Source organism: Kogia breviceps, chromosome 2 (assembly GCF_026419965.1).
Source record: "Kogia breviceps isolate mKogBre1 chromosome 2, mKogBre1 haplotype 1, whole genome shotgun sequence".
NCBI lineage: Eukaryota > Metazoa > Chordata > Mammalia > Artiodactyla > Physeteridae > Kogia > Kogia breviceps.
In genome coordinates, this window is record NC_081311.1 from 167063606 (window position 1) to 167088874 (window position 25269).

The 25269-nt window shown below is 39.8% G+C and overlaps 1 protein-coding gene and 1 long non-coding RNA gene across 7 annotated transcripts in view; one reads left to right on the forward strand and one right to left on the reverse strand.

The window, feature by feature from the left end:
- SPATS2L (spermatogenesis associated serine rich 2 like) overlaps positions 1–25269 on the forward strand; it is a 168697-nt gene that overhangs the window by 52235 nt on the left and 91193 nt on the right. The window lies entirely within an intron of this gene.
- On the reverse strand, positions 19230–21812 carry LOC136793615 (uncharacterized). Its single transcript, XR_010839170.1, has 3 exons — positions 21500–21812; positions 21246–21386; positions 19230–20272 (listed from the first exon to the last, which is right to left on the reverse strand). It is a non-coding gene; the product is annotated as an uncharacterized lncRNA (long non-coding RNA).

Sequence of the window (25269 nt, forward strand, 5' to 3'; positions counted from 1 at the left end):
GTCTCTGGCACATTGTGGAAGGGAAGACATAGGTCAAGGCATGTGGTCATGAGAAACAAAGCAAAGAGAAACAAAAGCTTGTTGCTTCTCATTGCTCCTAAGCAGAAAACAATTTTGTGTCATTCTCAAGAGAGAGAGGGAGGCATTGGAAGCATATCTGGTCCCTGGCTGAGGGTCTTTGTTGAGGTCATTGAGTCCATCTGCACTCCTTCTTGCCTGCCCTCATAGGGCAGAACTCTAACCTGACATTCTAGAAGATGAAAATCTGTCCAGTTTTTAAACATCTACAGAGAAAGATTTCACAACTGCCCTCAATAACTAATTGAGATGATTAACCGTAGGCTCAGAGAACACCTTTCACAAAACTTCAAGGCTTTCTTGCTTCAATTTAAAATAGTTTCCTTTTCATAGTGGAAGGGACAGTTTATCACCATTCTCTGTCTGATGCAGTGATATTCAGCTGACCACTAGATTTATGACTGAATACACCAATCATAGACCTACCTTTCTTTACCTTGATTCATCTGTGTGGTACCTCTCGGTATCCTTTCCAGTTTTCTGTATTTCACTTTAGTTGTGGAAACTAAATATAAGGATGATTTGATGGTTTCTGTGTGCTTCCATGTGTTTCTCCCAAGTACTCAGCTTTAAAAACACAATGCTAATTCAGAACCAGCTCTTTACCTGTCCATTTGGATTTCTTTGTGGTATTAGGACATTTATACCTAAGTCTTTAGGCTATGGAAACCTTTTTCATCCAAAACTATGAATGCTGGAAATTTCGGGAAGGTCAGGTCAGGAAATTTTTTGACTAAATATTAGTTAGGGTTCCGACTTGGCTGCTGTGATAAACACCAAATGACAGTGACTTTAAAAACTTGAAAGTTGATTTCTCCTTTATGAACAGTCTAAGTGTTCAGGCTGATGTGGAGGCTCCACAGTGATGGGGACCAGTCTTACTATATTGTGATGCTGTCCTCCTGTCTTTATGGCTTCCATTTCAAGATCTTGTACACGTTAGCCAGCAAGAAGGGGACAAGAGGAAGTGGAAAGCACAGCCCTTCTTTTTTTTGTTGTTGTTTTTTTTTTTTTTTTTGCGGTACCTGGGCCTCTCACTGTTGTGGCCTCTCCCATTGCAGAGCACAGGCCCCGGACGCGCAGGCGCAGCGGCCATGGCTCACGGGCCCAGCCGCTCCACGGCATGTGGGATCTTCCCGGACCGGGGCACGAACCCGTGTCCCCTGTATCGGCAGGCTGACTCTCAGCCACTGCGCCACCAGGGAAGCCCCACAGCCCTTCTTTTTAAGAGTACAGCCCAGAAGTTGTGTGTGTCCCTTCCACTCACATCCCGTTGGCCAGAACGTAGCTACCTGAACACACTGAGCTGCAAGGGAGGCTGGAAATTGTTTCCTTGAGCTGGTTGGTCATGTTCCTGAGTAGGACTTAGAAGTTCTGTTACTAGAGGAAGAAGGAGAGGATGGATGTGGGAGACAACAGTTAGCTCTGCCTCTGGTTTGGTAGAGCTAGCCTAGAGAAACGTGTTTTGACCATGATGTCAACTAGGGAACTTGTAAGCAACGTAGGAAATACCTACGGATATAAAGAAGGAGAGAATTTTGCTCTGCAGTAGAAGCCCAAACTCTTGGATAAGCCTGGTGTTGCAACCTTGTGGATTTCAGGCCTGGGGTTAACAATAAGGCATACCTCTCCTGCTACTAGGAAAGAAATTGAAGCTAAATTCCAGAAATGTCTTTTACTACTGTATAACTGAATTAAAATAGATTATCTAGGTGAAGTTTCCAGACTAAATAGGTTCAATATAAAACCCAGATCACACATTGCTTCATTACTGTGATTTCAGGCTCCAAAAGCCATGCTGCCCTATCGCCCCTCCATCCAAATCATCTTATTAGTCTAAGATAGTGCTACACTTCTCTGAAAAGGGCAGTAACATATATTTGAGCCCTGTCATGGTAAAAATAAAACTTTAAAAATCCTAGTAAATGAAAATTTTAAGTTTAAAAAATTGTACTACTGCTACCACCCCATTGTAAGATCTGCATTATTTTAAGAATGTTCTAGGAAAATAATGGTGAAAAGGCACTTTGCTGATTACAGTGCTATACATATTCCATCTGGGACTCGCATGTCATATTTGCTTACTTGATTAGCCAAGCGTTTTTTCCTGTTAGTGTCCACATGCATCTTTTTCAAATTGTAACCCTGGTTTTCATCTCAACCTGACAAGACCAACCTGGATTTTGACAGTCACACGGATTTTTATCTATTTAAACTGCTAGAAGAAAAATCTGATTTTGTCCCTGGCTTTTGTTATTAAGTAATAAAAACCGAGGCGGAATTAGATCAGGGACATCCATTATTTTAACCAGGAACAAAAAAGAAATATATGGCTCTACCTAAGTATTGGATTTAAGTATACAGGGGATGTTAAAAGTTGCATTTAAAATGTGTTTCTCAGCTGATCATGTATTCGGTATACAAATCTTAACGTTTTCATCACTTACTGTAGAAATAATAATATAGTAATAATAAAACCTCTCATCTTTTGAGTGTTTAGCGTGTATCTTCCCTGTGTGCCAATTTCTGTGGTCAAAGCTTAAGCCTTGAATTGGTCCCACCCAAACTGCATGGCTGCTACACAGCAGAGGAAGGGATACTGGGGACCTTTGGGTGGAAGATAAATAATAGGTTCTACTTCAGTATTATTATTCCTGTTTGTATAGATTGTGCAGTCTCAACAGGGGCTGTATTTCCCTCATGAGGGTGAAAATTGGTTCTTGGGGCTTAAAAAAAATCAGATATTATGGCTGAAGTCGGAGTGTGAGGGAGATGTGACTACGGGACAGTCAGGGAGATGCTACCATGCTGGCTTTGAAGATGGAGGGAGGGGACATGAGCTCTGGAATGTGGAGAGACTACAGAATCTGGAAAAGGCAGGGAAACAGATCCTCCTCTGCAGCTACAGAACTGTAAGATAATAAATGTGTGTTGTTTGAAGCCACTGAGTTTGTGCTAATTTGTTCCAGCTGCAGTAGAAAACGAATACACTCAGTTTCCTCTCCTGTTTCACTGAGAAGAATAGAATGATCTATGTCACAGGTTTGTTGTAAGCACTAAATAAAATAATTTGTGAATGGTACTTAGCATAGGGAACATAGTGATATATGCTGGCTTTGACAGTACTCAGACAGGCAAGGTTTGCACCCTCAGTGTACTTTCCCATGTTGAGGTTGCTGAGAGATTTCTTTCTCTGATTATTTCAGTGACAACAGTCAAGCCTCAAACTGGCCCTGTTATCTTAAGGAGACTTTGTAGATTTCTCAGATTCATCATGTATTTTTATACATGATGAAATATTTTATTTTATGTTTTTAACTTTTATTCAAGTATAGTTGATTTACAATGTTGTGGTGATTTCTGCTGTACAGCAAAGTAACTCAGTTTTTAAAATATATATACATATATATTTGGTTGGCCAAAAAGTTCGTTCGGGTTTTCTGTACGAGCCTATGGAAAACCCGAACGAACTTTTTGGCCAACCCAATATATATTCTTTTTCATATTCCTTTCCATTTTGGTTTATCGCAGGATATTGAATATAGTTCCCTGTGCTATACAGTAGGACCTTGTTGTTTATCCATCCTATATACACTAGTTTGCATCTGCTAATCCCAAACTCCCAAACCTTCCTTCCTCCACCCCCCTTCCCCTCGGCAACCACAAGTCTGTACTCTATGTCTGTGAGTCTGTTTCTGTTTCATAGATAAGTTCATTTGTGTCGTATTTTAGATTCCACATATAAGTGATATCATATGGTATTTGTCTTTCTCTTTCTGACTTACTTCACTTAGTAGGATAACCTCTTGTTCTATCCATGTTGCTGCAAATGGCATTATTTCATTCTTTTTTATGGCTGAGTAATACTCCACTGTATATATGTACAACATCATCTTTATCCATTCATCTGTCCGTGGACATTTAGGTTGTTCCCATGTCTTTGCTCTTGAAAATAGTTCTGCTATGAATATAGGGGTGCATTATCTTTTCAAATTATAGTTTGGTCTGGGTATATGCTCAGGAGTGGGATTGCTGGAGCATATGGCAACTCAATTTTTAGGTTTTTGAGGAATCTCCATATTGTTTTCCATAATGGCTGCACCAATTTACATTCCCACCAATAGTGTCAGAGGGTTCCCTTTTCTCCACACCCTCTCCAACATTTATTATTTGTAGACTTTTTAATGATATCCATTCTGACTGGTGTGAAATGGTACCTCGTTGCAGTTTTGATTTGCATTTCTCTAGTAATTAGCAGTGATGAGCATCCTTCCATGTGCCTATTGGCCATCTGTATGTCTTCTTTGGAGAAATGTCTATTTAGGTCTTCTGCCCATTTTTCGATTGGGTTGTTTGTTTTTTTGTTATTGAGTTGTATGAGCTGTTTGTGTATTTTGGAAATTAAGCCTTTGCGGTCTCATAATTTTCAAATATTTTCTCCCAGTCCACAGGTTATTTTTTCATTTTGTTTATGACTTCTTTTGCTGTACAGAAGCTTGTAAGTTTGATTAGGTCCCATTTGTTTATTTTTGCTTTTATTTCTATTGCGCTGGGAGACTGACCTAAGAAAACCATCATGTATTTATTTTATATTTCAACTGTGGGATGTTTCTTTCAGTGCCTTCCAGGTACCAACTCTTAGATCCTTCCCCTAAGCAATTCTCCCCCCATTCTCTTCCCCTCTTCTGCTCTGTCTGACACCTTGGTGGGGTGTATGGAGAAGGAAATTTCCAGCAATAACAGGGAGGAGAAAAGGGCCAGCTGCCAAGCACCCCAGTGAGGGAGGGGGAGCCCCAAGTGGGCTGCCATTCCAGAGAGGCACTCCAAGTTAGAGCCTGCCTGGGCTGAGAAGAATGAACTCAGATGCATTGTGGACAGTGTGTGTGTGTGTGTGTGTGTGTGTGTGTGTGTGTGTGTGTGTGTGTTCATGTTTTTTTTAATGACAGAAAATTCCGCTGAAAATGAGAATCTTCACAATGTAGCATTCACTGACTTGCTTCATTAAGTCAGTTGGGTTGAGCCTGGTGTAAATGAAGTGAAAGCCACAGGTTTTTCTCTCTTTGTTGAGTCAATTATTTTCACAGAGAACAGCTTTTGCATTATCACAGGAAAAGAAACCAATGGAATGGTATTGCTACTACTTAAAGTGCTAAAACTCTGTGTGTTTACATATATTATCTTTTAATCCTCATAGCATCTTTGTGAAATAGATATTATTACTCTCACTTCCCACTGAGGAAGGGCGAGTATCCTCACAATATCACTATGAAATAGATAAATAGATATCATGACCCCCAATTCCAGCTGAGGACCCAGGGGCTCAGGGAGGGTGGCAGCTGTACTGGTTTGGCTGGGACAGCGATGTGACGGCTGTGTGGGGCTGTTGCGAGCTGGTTGCCTAGGCAGGACCTTTTCATTGAGGCCTTGTTTCAAAGCCCAGGTTTTAGCCTTGGAAGTCCATACATTGGACTTTCTTCTGTGAGCTCAGAGATGCTCAGACTCTATACTGATATACTCAGGCTAACCCAGTTTTTCTATGGACGATGGATCAGCCAGAAAGCTTATGTCTTTATTATTAGGGCATTTGTTCTTTCTAAGGACCAGGACATCCTCTTTCCAAAATCAAGAGCTCACAGACTTTTCTTGCCCTTAACGCCAATCTGATCTCCTCAGTGCCCCCGAGTTCTTTCTGAAATATGCATCCGGCCATTTCACTCCCTTGCTGTAACCCTTCAGGGACTCCTTGCTCCCCTCAGGATAAAGTTGAGGCTCCACTACTTAAGTCACAGGCCTCTCTCTCTTTGGATTCATCTTTCTTCCCTTCACTCAGTGTTAAGGATACTGAACACCCCTGTCAGCCCTGAATCTTTTTTGCATCTGTGCTTTGGTGTATTTTGGTCCCTCTGCTGAGATCATGTTCTTCCCTTTTTTTTCCTCTTCACTGTACCCCATTCATTTGGCTAATTCAGGGGTCAGCTTAGCTCTAAAATCCAACTGGAAGCTTCCCTTGATCCTCCTAATCTCGGTAATTTGCTCCCACCCTCTACCCCCAAGTCAAAGTGATCTAATAAAACCTTGTGCTTCCTCTATAATAGCTTGTGTTGACTTGTGTTCTGTTTATTTTTCTGGTAACCCTCACCAGAATCTGAGTGACCATATCTACTCAGTTCTCTGAGGCCAGGGTCCATATTTCATTCACTATTACTCTTCTACCTACTACTTGGCACAAGTCTATGTATACAGGAAGTGCCCAATAAAATTTTCTTGAATGAATAGAGAATGGAAGACCTATGTTGAAGTCTTGGCCTTGCCACTTTCTAGTGTGTGACTTTTGATAAGTTCTTTACACGCTTAGGGCCTCAGTTGCCCCATTTTTAAAAAGAGAAATTTCATTGAGATGATACGAAGTTCTTTCCAAACATGAACATATTGGGATTCTAATGAAACTCATTAGCCATCCAGAAAACATAAATCAACAGTCAGTCGTATCTTGCGAATGATAAGTTGGGAGCATTGCCATGGAATTCATTTCTTTAACATGGATTGATTATTTCACTTCATCTACTTATATACATTAATGGTCAATAGATTCATACCTGTACTTGTGTTGATATTTACGTCCTTAACTCAAGGGTTTATTTTCTGCCAGATACTCTTCATTTATGCTGATAAGCACATCCAAAAGGAGCCTTTTAAGCCTGATAAAATGATAAATTTTGTTTATGTCTACTTTTTTATTCTTACGTCCATCTGTTTTTACCTAGAGAGGGACTTAATGAAATCTTCTGCTGTACTAATAATTTCAATTGAAGGTAATTAAATAAACCATTATATGAGAGCAGCAGTATCAAATAATAAAAAAACTACAAATTTTGCTGATTATTCGTGAACTTGAGTTGGTAATGGACATAATACCGTATATTAACGGTGTGAAATATTTGATATGAAAATAAAAGGAAAAAAGAGAACTACTAACATGCCAACAGTAAGAGTATGAATGTGAAATATAAACCATTATAATAGCTCACACATGATGTCTGCTAGGTTATCCCTGAAGAGGGAATCCACACCAAACTACAAGATTGCATCTGAAAAAAAAAAAAAGATTGCATCTGAGATTACAGATTTTGGAAGTTGCTTCCTTCTACATTCCTAACGCTTATTATCATATGTATCAGAATCTTACCATGTCTCAAGTACTTCTTCCTCCTAAATTAAACATGCTTAGATATTTCTTTAATATATTACATGTAATAATCTGAAGTAGTAATTTACTAAGAGTTTCTATAGGTGCAATTGATTTTTCCTAAAATTTGCTCTGTTTCCTGGTAATTATGACTAATTCAAGACTTAAAAATAGACTGAATTTTTTTCAAAAATTACTTCTTAACCTTACTACGAAGTCTTGCACAATTCAATATTATTGAAATGATATACGTGATGGGTTAAAACAGCAGTATCATCAGTATTCTAAGTAAACTCACTACAAATGGATTTATTTTCTGTTTTTAACTGAAAGGTATCTTGCCCAGCGCAGAATTTCTTTTATCTTTGGACAAAACTGTATTTGGCTTAGGTTATAGGCTAATTACCATTAGGGTTCTTTTCTTCTCTCTCTCCGTTACTTTCATGTATTGTTGCTTATTTAGCAATCCATGATGATCTTTGACCTCCTGACTCAGCAAAACCTGCTTCCAGGTCAGGTAGCCATGACCTTGTGTGGACAGAGCCTGATCTGTTAGCAGCACATCAAGAAAACACCAAAGACAAATGGATTTGTTGTTTCTCTACTGACAAGTTAACTCTGAGCTCAAATCATAACTGGTAAAAATGATTTAAAGACTCAAATATTTGGTACAGAAACCATGATGAAAATCTATACTTTTCAAGAAAATAAGAGTATATCTTTATTTCTTATGGAAGATAAATTGTGGTGGTTTATTTGGGACAGCTTTTGCATTTTATTATAGACTACTTAATTTACTTTGCAAAAAGTAGGTTAAAGAAATTAAGAAAGTAATGCTCATATTTACATGTCCTAGTATTGGAAGTGAATTCCAATTTTTATGCTAAACATGGGGTATACGGATAAGTAAATTAAAGTTCAAATCCTGAAAGTTACTCATTATGTCGATAATCAACTGAATATTGTAAATTTGGCCATATTCTTTTAAAATATTAACTATTTCCATCATTAAGCTCAGTGATTCTTAATGGTGGGTGGTAAGGGTCTATTTTATAAACAATGTAGTACTTTTTCTCATAGCTCTGATTTTTTAAATTACTATCCTTAATTTGATATTTCCAATAGCATTATAGGAAAATAAGAAAGGTTTTCATTATCAAAAGATTGAGAAACCCATTTTAACTAATGTGCAGTTAAGAAAAGGTTGGTCCATGACATAATTTTTGACAGGCAAGAAACAGAGGGAAAATGAGTTGTTCTCATTGAGCAGAAATCCAGACATTCTTGGGGAGGCAGAAGGGTACACATCTAAAGACCCAAGAAAACACACATACTTGGAGAAGTTAAAAGGAAGAAAGAAGGAATACAGTACCCAGAAGAGTCCTTTGTACATAGTAAGCACTCAATAAGTAGTTTTGAGTGAATAAATGAACTTAGACCACCCAACCATATGAAGCATTGATCTAATTTACTTCTGATATAGCATACAGAAGTGACACAAAGGTAGTTAGTAGGAGTGAGGAGAGACTTAAGCTCTTTGGGCATCCCTAGAAGTCTTATTCATGTTTAAATGAAGACAAATCTCAGATACCAATTTACCAAACTGACATTTTCATTTTTAGAAAGGTAAAGAAAATGAAGGAAACTTCTATTTAGGGATCAAATTTTAACCAAGAAGAGAGTGCTTGGTGAAATAGAAGTGGAAGGAATGTGTATCCATTTATTCAAATATTTACTGGACGTCTGCTATGTGCCAAGCACTCAGAAGACTATAGCCATGATGTCATCTTAGCTTTTGTGATAACCAAGGAGCAGGTTACGTACATACAGCAGACTTTAGGAGGGAAATTTCAAATAGTGAAAGAAGTAGATGTGATTCCATAGTCTGAGAGCCTAAAAGAGGAGATGACAAAGGAGATGAGAAACCCAATCTTTAAATTCAGATTAGGGCCCTTTCTATGTGTTCCTGAGACTCGTCAAAACTCTCTTCTCAAATTCAGTATCATATTGGGTCATAATTCCCCTTGCGCTCATCTCTATTTACTCTGAAGCTTTCAGCTTCAAGACAGCGGGGCTGCATCTATCATGTTTATCTTTGTATCCCAGCAAATAGGATAGTCCCTGACACATAGTTTATTTATGCCCAATAAATTATGTATACATACACACCCACAATTCATTTTATATATATATATATATAAAATGAATTAAGCAATAAATAGTGATGAAATTCTGATAATATAATCATGAATATTTTTCCAAATTATGAAAGATAATGTATACACCCCCACACACGTTCCAAGTCTAACAATTCACAATTTTTTTAACAATTCGAATTAGAGGTTTGAAAGTTCTGAATAATGAGGAAAAGAAATGGCTGTGGCTGCAAAGGGCATGCTCAAATTAACTCAAAATATAAAAGACCATTTCAAGAAGAACGCAAGGAGAGGCAAATAACTGAGAATACCAAAGAAAGAGATAATCCCATAAGAATAGTGTCAGGAAGCCTAAAGTCCAGAGTGAGCTGAAGTATGTAAAAAATTCTAAAAACAACAAAAGAGACTTAAAAAGCTGGCAAGGAACAATTCTACAGAAAATGACGGTGACAAAATAAGCCAGACATAGAAAACTGGAATGCTTGTGATGTTCAGTATTGTGCCCATTTTTGCTAATGACATAGTTATAATTTCTGTCAAGACTAGAATACTATTTTTATTGTAGACTTTTTGTTTTACTTTTGTAGAAAAAAAGAACAAGAAAGGGATAGGACCTCTGATGAGAAAAACAAAAGCCTATTCATCTCTTCTTATTTTTGCCTTTTAATTGAGGATCATGATTTCCCACCTGTTAGGGTAGAACAAAATGTGAACAAGAGGGAATTGAGGCCCACAGCAGCATAACACTAGATCCTTAGCTGTTTGGCATGGATTGGGGTCTCCTGGCCCAGACTGTATCCACAAGCCTGAGAACACTCATGGCTGTGACTGTCCCACTCCAGCCAGCCACACTGGTGGCATTTCAGCAAATGAAAAAGTCCCCAAATGCCTGGAGATTGACAAAAAGAGAAAATATAAAATCCCAGCAAAATTCTAAAATTTATTCTGAAACTTTTTGAGAACACTCAGAAAAGAAAGAGGTAATCATTAGGCACCAAAAGGAAGTCAAGCAGGACTAAATGGTTTTCCTCTTCAGTAGAGTAACTAGAATGCAGGATGAAGAAAATGTGGTAGATTCAGTGTGTATGAATTTCATCAAGGCAGTTTTCACAATATCTTATGATCCTATTAGGATTTAATGGAGAAATATGAACTGAATGACAGAATAGTCAAGTGGATTCACAGCTAGGTTTGCATAACCAAACCCAAGAAGTGCTAAAGAATGGGTCCATGTAATCGCAGGGGTGATCTATAGACATCTACTTCTGTTTTTCTCTAGAACTCTCTGTATCAGCAATGTGAATGATGATTAATCTGATGGAGATAATACAAATAAGAGACATCTTTTGAACTCTAAAGTGTCAAACACTTTTCTATTATTCTATGTGTATTTGTTTATTTAATCCTTACAACGAGGAAGCTGCACAGCCTCTTAGATAGCCTCATCCACCAGCAAGAAGAACTACAGGTGTGCAGCCTGTGTAAGGAAAACCACATTCACAGAAAGACAGACAAAATGAAAAGGCAGAGGACTATGTACCAAATGAAGGAACAAGACAAAACCCCAGAAAAACAACTAAATGAAGTGGATATAGGCAACCTTCCAGAAAAAGAATTCAGAATAATGATAGTGAAGATGATCCAGGACCTCGGAAAAAGAATGGAGGCAAAGATCAAGAAGATACAAGAAATGTTTAACAAAGACCTAGAAGAATTAAAGAACAAACACCTAGAAGAATTAAAGAACAAACAAACAGAGATGAACAATACAATAACTGAAATGAAAACTACACTAGAAGGAATCAATAGCAGAATAACGGAGGCAGAAGAACAGATAAGTGACCCGGAAGACAGAATGGTGGAATTCACTACCATGGAACAGAATAAAGAAAAAAGAATGAAAAGAAATGAAGACAGCCTAAGAGACCTCTGGGACAACATTAAACACGACAACATTCACATTATAGGGGTCCCAGAAGGAGGAGAGAGAGAGAGAAAGGACCCAAGAAAATATTTGTAGAGACTATAGTCGAAAACTTCCCTAACATGGGAAAGGAAATAACCAACCAAGTCCAGGAAGCGCAGAGAGTACCAAGTAGAATAAACCCAAGGAGAAACACTCTGAGACACATAATAATCAAACTGGCAAAAATTAAAGACAAAGAAACATTATTGAAAGCAACAAGGGAAAAATGACAAATAATATACAAGGGAACTCCCATAAGGTTAACAGCTGATTTCTCAGCAGAAACTCTACAAGCCAGAAGGGAGTGGCATGACATATTTAAAGTGATGAAAGGGAAGAACCTACAACCAAGATTACTCTACCCAGAAAAGTTCTCATTCAGATTCGATGGAGAAATCAAAAGTTTTACAGACAAGCAAAAGCTAAGAGAATTCAGCACCACCAAACCAGCTCTACAATAAGTGCTAAAGGAACTTCTCTAAGTGGGAAACACAAGAGAAGAAAAGGACCTACAAAAACAAACCCAAAACAATTAAGAAAGTGGTAATAGGAACATACATATGGATAATTACCTTAAACGTGAATGGATTAAATGCTCCAACCAAAAGACAGGCTCGCTGAATGGATATAAAAACATGACCCATATATATGCTGTCTACAGGAGACCCACTTCAGACCTAGGGACACATACAGACTGAAAGTGAGGGGATGGAAAAAGATATTCCATGAAAATGGAAGTCACAAGAAAACTGGAGTAGCAATACTCACATCAGATAAAATAGACTTTAAAATAAAGAATGTTACAAGAGACAAGGAAAGACACTACATGATGATCAAGGGATCAATCCTAGAAGAAGATATAACAATTATAAATATATATGCACCCAACATAGGAGCACCTCAATACATAAGGAAACTGCTAACAGCTATAAAAGAGGAAATCGACAGTAACACAATAATATTGGGGGACTTTAACACCTCACTAACACCAATGGACAGATCATCCAGACAGAAAATTATAAGGAAACACAAGCTTTAAATGACACAATAGACCAGATAGATTTAATTGGTATTTATGGGACATTCCATCCAGAAACAGCAGCCTATACTTTCTTCTCAAGTGCACATGGAACATTCTCCATGATAGATCACATCTTGGGTCACAAATCAAGCCTCGATAAGTTTAAGAAAATTGAAATCATTGAAGCATCTTTTCTGACCACAATGCTATGAGATTAGAAATCGAATACAAGGAAAACAATGTAAAAAACACAAACACATGGAGGCTAAACAATACATTACTAAATAACCAAGAGATCACTGAAGAAATCAAAGAGGAAATCAAAAACTACCTAGAGACAAATGACAACAAAAACACGATGATCCAAAACGTATGGGATGCAGCAAAAGCAGTTCTAAGAGGAAAGTTTATAGCAATACATGCCTACCTCAAGAAACAAGAAAAATCTCAAATAAACAATCTAACCTTACACCTAAAGGAACTAGAGAAAGAAGAACAAACAAAACCCAAAGTTAGTAGAAGGAAAGAAATCACAAAGATCAGAGCAGAAATAAATGAAATAGAAACAAAGAAAACAGTAACAAAGATCAATAAAACTAAAAGCTGGATCTTTGAGAAGATAAACAAAATTGATAAACCTTTAGCTAGACTCATCAAGAAAAAAAGGAGAGGACTCAAATCAATAAAATTAGAAATGAAAAAGGAGAAGTTACAATGGACACCTCAGAAGTACAAAGCATCCTAAGAGACTACTACAAGCAACTCTATGCCAATAAAATGGACAACCTGGAAGAAATGGACAAATTCTTAGAAAGGTATAAGCTTCCAAGACTGAACCAGGAAGAAATAGAAAATATGAACAGACCAATCACAAGTAATGAAATTGAAACTGTGATTAAAATTCTTCCAGCAAACAAAAGTCCAGGACCAGATGGCTTCACAGGTGAATTCTATCAAACATTTAGAGATGAGCTAACACCTATCCTTCCCAAACTCTTCCAAAAAATTGCAGAGGAAGGAACACTCCCAAACTCATTGTATGAGGCCACCATCACTCTAATATCAAAACGAGACATAGATACTATTAAAAAAAAAAATTACTGGGCTTCCCTGGTGGCGCAGTGGTTGGGAGTCCGCCTGCCGATGCAGGGGACGCGGGTTTGTGCCCTGTTCCGGAAGGATCCCACATGCTGCGGAGCTGCTAGGTCCTTGGGCCATGGTCGCTGAGCCTGCACGTCCGGAGCCTGTGCTCTGCAACAGGAGAGGCTGCAGCAGTGAGAGGCCCACATACCACCAAAAAAAAAAAAAAAAAAAAAAAAAAATTACAGACCAGTTTCACTGATGAATATAGATGCAATAATCCTCAACAAAATACCAGCAAACAGAATCCAACAACACATTAAAAGGATCATACACCATGATCAAGTGGGATTGATCCCAGGGATGCAAGGATTCTTCAATATACGCAAATCAGTCAATGTGATACACCATATTAAACTGAAGAAGAAAAACCATATGATCATCTCAATAGATGTAGAAAAAGCTTTTGACAAAATTCAACACTCATTTATGGTAAAAACTCTCCAGAAAGTGGGCATAGAGGGAACCTACCTCAACATAATAAAGGCCATATATGACAGACCCACAGCAAACATCATTCTCAATGGTGAGAAACTGAAAGCATTTCCTCTAAGATCAGGAACAAGACAAGGATGTGCACTCTCGCCACTATTATTCAACATAGTTTTGGAAGTCCTAGCCACGGCAATCAGAGAAGAAAAAGAAATAAAAGGAATACAAACTGGAAAAGAAGAAGTAAAACTGTCACTGTTTGCAGATAACATGGTACTATACATAGAGAATCCTAAAGATGCCATCAGAAAACTTCTAGGGCTAATCAATGAATTTGGTAAAGTTGCAGGATACAAAATCAATGCACAGGAATCTCTTTCATTCCTGTACACTAACAACAAAAGATCAGAAAGAAAAATTAAGGAAACACTCCCATTTACCACTGCAACAAAAAGAATAAAATACCTAGGAATAAACCTACTTAGGGAGACAAAAGCCCTGTATACAGAAACCTATAAGACACTGTTGAAAGAAATCAAAGATGACACAAGCAGATGGAGAGATACACCATGTTCTTGGATTGGAAGAATCGATATTGTGAAAATGACTATACTACCCAAAGTAATCTACAGATTCAATCAATCTCTATCAAATTGCCAATGGCATTTTTTACAGAACTAGAACAAAAAAATCTTAAAATTTTTATGGAGACACAAAAGACCCTGAATAGCCAAAGCAATCTTGAGGGAAAAAAACAGAGCTCGAAGAATCAGACTCCCTGATTTCACACTATACTATAAAGCTACAGTCATCAAGACAATATGGTACTGTCACAAAACCAGAAATATAGATCAATGGAACAGGATAGGAAGCCCAGAGATAAACCCACACACCTATGGTTAACTAATCTATGACGAAGGAGGTAAGGATATACAATGGAGAAAAGACAGTCTCTTCAGTAAGTGGTGCTGGGAAAACTGGACAGCTACATGTAAAAGAATGAAATTAGAACACTCCCTAACACCATACACAAAAATAAACTCAAAATGGATTAAAGACCTAAATGTAAGACTGGACACTATAAAACTCTTAGAGGAAAACATAGGAAGAACACTCTTTGACATAAATCACAGCAAGATCTTTTTTGATCCACCTCCTAGAGTAATGAAAATAAAAACAAAAATAAACAATGGGACCTAATCCTTACAACAATCCCTATGCAGTTGCTATATTTATCTCCACTTTACAAATGAGTAACACAGAGGGTTGAAGTAACTTCCTCAAGGTCACACCATTCTTAGATGGCAGAGCTGACATTCAAGCCCAGACTGTTTAATTAATGGCATAAGTTACATAAATGATATCCATTAAATTGTGGATGACCAAAGTAATATGTATAGCTAAAATTGTAAAGTTATAGATTTGGTATCCAGAAAAAGAAAAAAGAAACTAATAGACTGGAAAAATTAGCCAAATGAATAAAGATAAAATTAATTTGAATCAAATATAAACTCATACACTTAAGTTCCAAATAACTCAACTGCAAAAGTAAAGACTGGGGAGATGGGACTTACTAATAGATCAAATGAGGAAGTCTTGGGAGTTTCATTTAATATAGGCTCATTATGACTGATGTACAGTGTGATTATCAAGAAAATGCAATCTTAGAGCAAAATTTAAAAACATTGTTCTTCTTCCCATTGATAATTTTCCACCCCATTTGACTTTCTTTTTTTAACCAAGTCAGCTTTACATTTTTTATTCTAATTCTAGGGAATACTAAGGTTTCTAATTTGGAATGAACCCACTAGATAATTTTCAGACGATTCCCTTTACTTTCATTGAACCAAAATAATGGCAGCAGACTAGTGGAATAAGCACAAGCTTAGGAGTCAGTCCCAGAGGTTGAGTCCCCTCCTTGCTGTTGACTGGCTCTGGGATCTTGGCCTTAATGTCTGTACGCCTAGTTCCCTCATCTAGAAAATGGCGATAATAATGCCTACCTTGCAGGAGCATCCTGAGGACTCAGGGAAATAGACATAAAGAGATAAAATCATCCAGCGTGGTGCCCGAGGGGGTTTTATTTTGTTCACTGTTGTAGCCCCATCATGTAGGCCAGTGCCTGGCACAGAGGAGGTGCTCAGAGGTGTTTGCTAAGTGAATACTGAATGAATGAATGAATGAATGGATAAGTGAATGAATGTGTTCAATAGAGGGTAGTTCTTACTAAAGGCATGGCAGTGTTTTCAGATGTGAGAAGTCTTTGTAAAGCAAGAGACTGATTATTCACAGGTTTGAAGAAGTGGAATGCTTTGCCATAGCTAAATTTACTTTTTCCCATCATGCAGCATAGCTTCAGGATTTTTTGAAAACTAAAGTAAAACTGTGACCATTAGGTCGTCTTTGTAGTGTTTCTTCAGTCCTCATACCATTCTTCCATGAGGTATCTAGAGAGTTCTCATTCTGCCTAGTCAGATATTGTTTGAAAGCTTGAAATGAAAAATGAAACCAAGTTAAGTCTGGCTGGTAGCCATTCAGAAATAGATCTTTTTTTTAAGTAGATTAATTTTCAAAGACATTTTTCCTCTTTAAGACTTCCTTGTTTTTAAAGAAGCATTTAGTAAAACAACAGGAATGTCTTTTCAGTGTCTGGTTATCTCTTTTTCAAGACTGAGTTTGGTAAATTACATAGTATTAGCTGTTGGTCATCTTCCGGGTAAAAAATAAAACCAAATGAAGTCTTTAATGTAAATTATGAGTTTCTCTCCTAGAGCTAAGTGAAACTCAGCTTCGTAGCTTTTATTTGTTTGGGGGCCTTTAATATTAGTCAGATTAAAGCTTATGTTTTTATAAAACTGTAAGGACAAAGAATTATGTTAAAATAGCTAAAAAGACCAAAAAAAAATCTCCAGTGTTTGATTCAGCATGTCAAGAATAACAGAGAAAATAGGGTCTGGTTTCAGAACCTTGTAACCAAAAATGACAGTGTGGTGGGATGGGGAGTGGGTGTGGGGTTCGGTTGAGCAGAAACTCTCACATTCGCTAAAAGGAAAACTGAAAGAAGGATGTTAACTCTTTGCTGTATTATGAACAGGACAAGTGTATAATTGAAACCAAACCATTAACACCTTTTCACATACTGCCTTCTGATGTCATCTGATTACTTACTGCCTGCTAATCTTATCTCCCTCAGGAGCCAATCTTAAAATTACACTGCCTTGCAATTAGCTAAACATATTGCACCTAGTCAAGGTACATAGTGGACTCCCAGTAAATATTTGTTGAATGACTTCTGTGTACTGTGCAGGTGGGTTTTCTTTCTGATCTCATGCATGACTTACTTGTTTCCACCAGAGAGGTTTCAGTTTTGCTCTTTCTCTTACCTGAAATGCCATTCCCATCATTGGCAATACTGCCTCAATGCAGTGCAAAAGAACACCTCCTCCTAGAAGCCTTCTCTGATTAACACACCTGAACTAAAGCCATCTTACCCGTCGAGAAACCCCTTTTATAAACATGGTTGTAGTCATTTCAGAATGATTTAAGATTCTTATTTCTCTTGGCTCTGACATCCCCCATGCCCCACAATATACACGCATCAAGAATAGGCATGAATCTTATTTCCTACAGGGACACACACAGGGACACCCCTGCACATGCAGTGTCCACCGATGGAAAGCACACTCAAAGGACGTGTCCTACAGCTAGGTAATGAAATTTTTAACATTAGTGTAAAAACCCAGACAACCCTGATTTGCTTGTCTCTGTCGGTCTGCCAAGAATGGGTATAAATGGAATCAAGGCTGTGAGAGATGGATTTTTTAAATCAGACAAGTGATCAAAACCTAATACATTTACACCTCAAAATTGCTTTAAAGGAGATTGAATGACTAACAGAAAGTCTTCCAAAGGGAAATAATATATGGTATTATATTTAATTGAGAGACCTGTACAATATTTGAACTACTGTACAAAAACCAGTTTCGATTCATTCAATCTTTAGAAAAATGATTTGGAAGAGATTAAACTACATATTGCTATGGCTTATACACCATTATAAGCCTTTGGTACCTTCCAAACTTCCCCCAATGTGAGTTGAGCCATAGGTCATGCTGGGACTCAGAGCAAGGCGTATGCTTTCAGGCAGGCCTTTGATTGCTGTAAACTAAAGGAATAAGGAGACAGGTCATGAGAAGGTTTACAGAGAACCCATAGAGTGCATAAGGGTGTCAACAGCAATAAAAATCCCTATCTGTAGGTGGAGTTACAGGGTGTATGTTGGTGAGGTCAGTGGTTAAATGTGTTTAGCATTGGGTTGGAAACCACTTTTTTCCCCTCATATTCCACAGAAAAGATAAATTTTCGGCCTATCTCTTTTAGACAGAGCATAGGCTTTAGTGCAGGTGAACTAAAGGGCTAGCCTAGTGACCTGCTTATCCCGAATATGAGGCTCTGAGTTAAGAAATAAAATAAGTAGGAGATGTTGGGGAAGTTACCTGGTTAAAGACATGGGCTACATGGGGTCCAATACAGGAAGATGTAGAGGGCTTCAGCGCTCATGATTTGACCTTGACTCTGAGAATGACTGAAACACTACTGGGTTGGAGATATGTGGGGAGGAGGAGAAGGAGTGGATTGGAGGGTGTGTAAAGGGATGTGGCTTGAGCAGCATTTGACAATGCTGGTTTTTTGGTTTTGTTTTAAAAATTAATTAATTAATTAAGGGCTGTGTCGAGTCTTCGTTTCTGTGCGAGGGCTTTGTGTGGTTGTGGCAAGCAGGGGCCACTGTTTATCGCGGTGCGCGGGCCTCTCACTATCGCGGCCTCTCTTGTTGTGGAGCACAGGCTCCAGATGCGCAGGCTCAGTAGTTGTGGCTCAGGGGCCTAGTTGCTCCGTGGCATGTGGGATCTTCCCAGACCAGGGCTCAAACCCATGTCCCCTGCATTAGCAAGCAGATTCTCAACCATTGCGCCACCAGGGAAGCCCCAACAATGCTGGTTTTAATGGTGGCATTTAAAGTGATACTCCAGTACTAGATGCTGAAACCTGGGAAATAAATTATTGAAGTCTCACTGAAACCCAGAAAGGAAAAATAAAATGAGAGGACATTCACTCCTTTTTCCACCTGTCTTTATTGAACATTTAAAAGGTCAAAGGCACTCTCCTAGGTACTTTGGAAAAGAGAAAGGAGAAGTGGAATTGATCAGAGACAGGCTTTTTATATTTTTATTTATTTATTTATTTATTTTTGCGGTATGCGGGCCTCTCACTGTTGTGGCCTCTCCGGTTGCGGAGCACAGGCTCCGGACGCGCAGGCTCAGCGGCCATGGCTCACGGGCCCAGCCGCTCCGCGGCATGTGGGATCTTCCCGGACCGGGGCACGAACCCGTGTCCCCTGCATCGGCAGGCGGACTCTCAACCACTGCACCACCAGGGAAGCCCAGAGACAGGCTTTTTAAATGGAAGAAATTCTTTTTGTTACTCATTAAATCTATTAATATCTCATATATTTGAAGCACTTTAAAAACAGTTATTAATTTCCCCAAAACAGCATGTATTTCAGGTGACAAATTTCTATTTTTTTATTATAGTTAGAAATTGAAATAAAATTCACTAAGGCAGTGAATATGACCTCTAGAATTTTGCCCATATCATAAAATGGTCAAAATGAGTTTTATTATCTGTGATTGCATTAGAATAAATTCAGTGGCATTAAAATCATGTTAATTCTCTCTTTTATCCATCTTGATACAATTACCTGAAATCAGCACGTATGAAAGCAGATTTTGTAATTTTTAGGCTGTTCCGTTATTAGCTCTAAGACTTTATTTGAACTTTGTTCTTTCCATGTTATAACTGCTTATTGTCTTCTAAAGACAAGTACCTTAGCTGTGAACTTGGTCACTAGAGCACTGACCACATCTGGCAGCCACAAGACAGGAAACCATGACCTGGTATGGGTTTCTGAGCCATTCTACAAGGAAGAGGTATTATAGTCTTGGATTCACTTTTGCCTGTGCTGAAATTTTAAGAACATGATAAACAAATGACCCTGTGGACACTGAAGTCCACAGTGAGACCTGGAAGTCTCTATCCCTCTCAGCAGTGCTGCAGTCAGGCCTCAGCCTTGGACTGCTACCCACACCTCTCTAGAATTGCCCTAGGCTTCCCTTAAGGTGGCAGTGTCCATGGTGAGGGAAAGGTGTTTCCAGATGAGGGCAACTTGTGGTCAGAAGGTTGTTCCGTCACTGGCTAGATGCATGACCATAACTTCTTCTGCCTTAGTTTCTCACCTGCAAAATGAGGATGGAGGGGAAAGCAACCACATAAGCTATGGAGGAATTGAATGAGATTATTTATTTATATTTATTTTATAGCACATAATGTGTGCTAAGCACTGTTTTAATCGCTTTACAAATATGAACTCATTTCATCCAAATTACTACCCCATAAGGTAGTTACTATAATCATTCTCAGTTTACCTATGAGGAAATGAAGATGTAGAGAGGTTGCATAACTTGCTCAAATCCCAAAACCAGTAAGAGGCAGAGTTGAGATTCAAACTTGGCAAATTGTAATTACTTATTTTCTATCATAAGAGGATGAGGAAGAATCTGAATAGCAGAAATGGGCAGTGTTTCCTGTTTGCGATCATTTGGGGGCCCAAGATCCTGTGTGGTGGTGACAGAGGCACAGTAATGAATGCAGATGTCTCTGCCACAGGGCTGGCTATAGGGACTCCCGGGCTGACTGCCTGTGGGCGGTGAGCAAGATGGTGGGTGAGAGGCGTGACCCTAAAGAGAAATAGTGCCTTTCTAAGAACATGTTGAATTTACGAGTTAATTTTTTTTAAGTATCAAACCAGCAAACAAACATAGATAGGACTAAGGTGCCTGTAGGTGGTGCAGGCCTGACAGGCCTTCTCCATCCTGCCCCCCAATGGTTACCCCCCCCTCCCATGGTCCTCACACTAGCTTTTCCCTGGTGAAATTCACCATGAAAACTTCATTCCTTTGGGTGAGGGCATGACCCCTAATAAAATGTATATACCCCTGGACACAGTAGTACATTATTCATTTAGTGTAAAATTAGCCAGCAGATGCCTCTGGTTAGGTCTAGAACCAAGGACAGGTTTTAGAATGGGGAGGGGAGAGAGAAAGGCTCAGGGTGCAGTGCTAGGAATGTTTGCTAATTGACTGATCTGCCTGTACTGCTGTCACTGGAAGATTAGAAGCCCTTAGCTGACTCCCGTTCTCAGCAACTGACCTTTGAACGATGACTGCGGTCCCAGCCCATACTGTCTCTTAGCCTCCGGGGCAGTCCGTGTAAAGTTCGCAAGTTCAGTCTTACAGCTATGCGTTCCCCAAGAGGAGAAGAATGAAGAACTGGGCATTCGCTACCAGGGACCTGAAGGCAAAAGCACAGGGCAGTTTTACAAAAAGGAAACAAGTATTTTCGAAGTAGGTGAGTCCCTCCGAGCCTCAGGTGGCCTCAGCCACCCCCAGGATCCTGCTACCTACCCCAGTCTCTGACTCCACCTGCCTCGCTGTTGCGATGACTTGACGCAGTAAAAGCAAGTTGATAAAGGTGGCCAGTTCAGGGACAGGGCTTATCGTCTATCGAGAAAAGGCAGTCAAGCCATGCGCTGGAAGCCCTGATTTGGAACACCAGGACACCTTACCAAGTGAGTCGAGGTGGATTTTGTTGGAAAGGCTTAGGAACAGTAGTACTGGGTGGGGGGCTTGAGGGGGGGCATGAGAGGGGCTGGCTGCCCGTAGTTCTCTTCTGCCTTGGTTCCCTAGCGCTGCTCTCCCAGCAAACGGCAGTGCCTGTAAGTTACAACATCACAGACTGTTTTGATTCAGCCAGTGCCAGTGACGGCCGTTTCAAGGAAGTAGGAGGGACCTGACTTGCTCTGCTACTTTGAGAAAACCATTCAATGTTTACTAGGAGGGTTCTGACTTAATGAACCAGGAATATTGTGAGTTCCTTAGAACAGAGGTTTTTGAAACCAGAATATCCTCAGGAGAGACGGTGGCTTCCTTTACCAGGTGTTTATTCCATGACAGATAAGCACGCTTGCCCAGAGTTGGCTGTGAACGTAGAGCTTTTGTTTGCCAGGTTTTGTCAGGATTTCTCTTTGCCAGGCCAGAGCTATAGTGCAGAACCACAGTGCATGTTTTCTTTGGACATGAATATCAGTGTTTTCCTTCAAAATTTGCTGTAAAAACTTTAAAAAAGTATACAGCCTCCACTTCCAGCCCACCCCCTCTAACTGCGAGCCCTCCTCTAACCCTCTGGGGAGCCCGGTTTCTGGGGTGAGACTGGCCAGCTGGGCAGATCACAGCACCAGCATTGCTCTGCCCAGAGCCTTGAACCAGGTCCATTCCTAGTCTAATTTCCTGAGTCCACACGCTGATTTCCTTCCCCACCTCCTCTTTTCTGTGTTTTTGCTTGTATATCTGTCTCCATCAGAGGGTTTAAGCTCCTCTGGGGGCAGGAGCGCTGGAGTCAGGAGGTCCAAGTTCAGATCTCAGCTCAGGCACTTACTGGCAGTGTGACTTGAGTAGCTCACCTCTCTGTGCTGGCATTTCTTTTTCTATAGAATGAGGGCTGACATACTCCATAGGGTCTTTATGAGAATTAAATGAGTTCATACATGGAAGGTGCCGGGTATACAGCAAGAGTTGCATAAGTGGTATATTGTAACCGTTGCCAGCATTCCCCATAGAGCCCAGCACATTGTAGGTGTTTAGTAAAGGTTTGTCACATACTAATAAAAAACATTGCCCTTTGTGTAGGAATTGCCATAGCTGGTTGAAGAGCTGGGGGAAAGGAAAAAAAGAAAGAGAAGGAATGGTATTTCCTTTCCAACATTTGGGGAGCTGGTGTGAGGTAGTTTGGTGCTCAGGGGTGTGAAGGAGAACTGTGCTTGGTCTTTTGTCTAACCCCCTCTGGAGTTTGGGATTTGTTCTGCAGGTGGGCAGTAGGGGATGGCGGTGGGCAAGGCGTTGTGATCTGTGGGGAGAGAGCCTATTATGGCGTGCTTGGAGAGAGTGGAATTTATTCCTCCGAACCTTGTAACACTGGCCACTTCACCTTTCCCGAGGCATCTCTGAGGATAGGCCTGTTTTAAAGACTTGAGCTGACATCATCGCATCTTAAAAGAACTGAGCATAATTGAATTGCTGATACAAGTGGGTACTTGCATCGGGCCGGGTCACCCACATCTCTATGGAAACACATGTTTGCTTGAAAGCCCAGCAATCAGAAGCAGAGCCTTCCAGGAGCCAGCATCGGGTCACTTTTAGAAAAAGGCATTTATTTATATTCTCGAGCTGTCAGAGACCTAAGCAATGAAATAATTTCAAATTAAATAGAGAAATCAGGCCGCAGATGAATGCTAATAGAGCCTGCCGTGCGCCCTCCCCCGGTGCTCGCGGTGCCTGAGATCTGCACGTTTATTTTAGCTGTCCTTTGCTCTTTTCCGCCCATTTGCATTCTGCTGCCTCGGGGAGGTGGTTTGGCACTTTATGCAAAAATGGTTAATCTTCATTCACACGCGTGTGCCGGTACTAAAACGGAAAATGCAAAGCCGGGCCTGCAGTGAAGTGTGCGTTGTGCTCTTCCGGGCCGGCTCTGTGTGTGCAGCACGTCCAAGGGCGCACAGGCCCGATGACTCTGCTTCCTACGCAAGCACTCGGGGCTGTTGAGTCAAGACATTCTCTCATAAAGGTCTGAAACTTGCATCAGCACATCTTGCCCTAGATGTGCTCAAGTGATATCCTAAGTGATTGGAAGCTTTTATCTGCCTCTGGAAGCAGGATTTTTCGAGTAAGTATTGACTGTTAATGACCTGTTTAAAGAGAACATTCAATTTTCTTTCTTCCCCCCCGCAAAGAATTTAGTAGGCAGTGACATTTCTAAACCAAAGGCTAACCTTGCTTTTCAAAAGGGGCAGAGACCGGGTTTTTAAATGTGAAATTTTTTTTCCCTGACATTTGCCCTTAAAATGCTTTTCAGTGAAGTTGTTCTAACAGTGGGTTTAGAACACGGAAGTGTCTTTGAATAAAAATGCAACCTTGAGATTTTTTTTTTTTTCCCCCTTCAAATTAAACAAAAACGTTTTGGTCAGAGTCTTCATATGAAATTCATATTTCAGTCACTATTCTCTGTTTCATTGTTTATGTGTCTTCATTCCCAATAATTAAAGCAACTCTCCTCCGAGGAGCAAGGCACACTGCACAAGAACCTTTATTAAACTGTGGGAATTAAACCACAGAAAAAAGAGCTAAAGTACTTAGATTATGCGAGACCTCAGTAATTACAAGACCAGGTAAGGAACAGCTAAGGAAGGAGTGAAAGGGAAGAGGACACAAAATGGAAGAGAGAGATTAGGCAATGGAAGAGTTAAGCAACAGAAAACCTGTATGATGTTATTGATACATTTAGGCAAAGTCCCAGTTTTATAGAGGGAGCACTGTTTTCCTCTCCAGCTGGCATGTAAGTGCCCTTGACTGTGCTTAGGGGACTGGAAAGCTAGTCCTTGGCCAGTTTAAAGGTGATCTTTACAGAGAAATAGCCTAGTACATGGAAGACAGCACCCACGTCTTTTTTTTTTTTTTTTTTTTTTTAAGGTGAATTTTCAGCTTTCGGTTACCCTGGCTACTAAGTGCTTGCATCACCCCCAGGGCCCTTACAGACTTGAACACCTGAGAGCTGAAAAGGACCACAGAGGTCCTGTGCTCTGAAGGCTAGAGAAGATGTCACCCCAAAATACGGCAGTGGTGGTTCAGGACATGGTACCCCAAATATGCCGCTTTGACGTATTGCTTATTGTGAGGTGTGGGCACTTGAAAAACAGCAAATGGAGGAAGAGGCTTTCTCTGAACTCCCCTTTTCTGCTTAAACACAGATCATCCAAAAGGAGCTCAGTTGTCATAAATTCCCTCCCAGAGAGTTTCACCAGCCAGGGAGGATGTTGACTTTCATCACAGGAGGGGAGACTAGAGAATGGACACCACACTCAGCAGACTTTGTCACAAGCTACCATACCTCCATCTTTTCTTCTAAGGGCTCATTCATCTTTCCTAAAAGTCATTTACTCTCCCCTCTGCTTTTCCTGTTAAGATGGTATTTAATCCTGAATTCTAGGCCACCTCGGGGGAGTTCTTCATTTTTCCCTGAGTATCTCCCATGTGTATGTGAGATATACATGTTAATAAACATCTGTTTGTTTTTCACGTATTCATCTTTTATTACAGGGGTCCCAGCTAAGAACTCAAAGGGT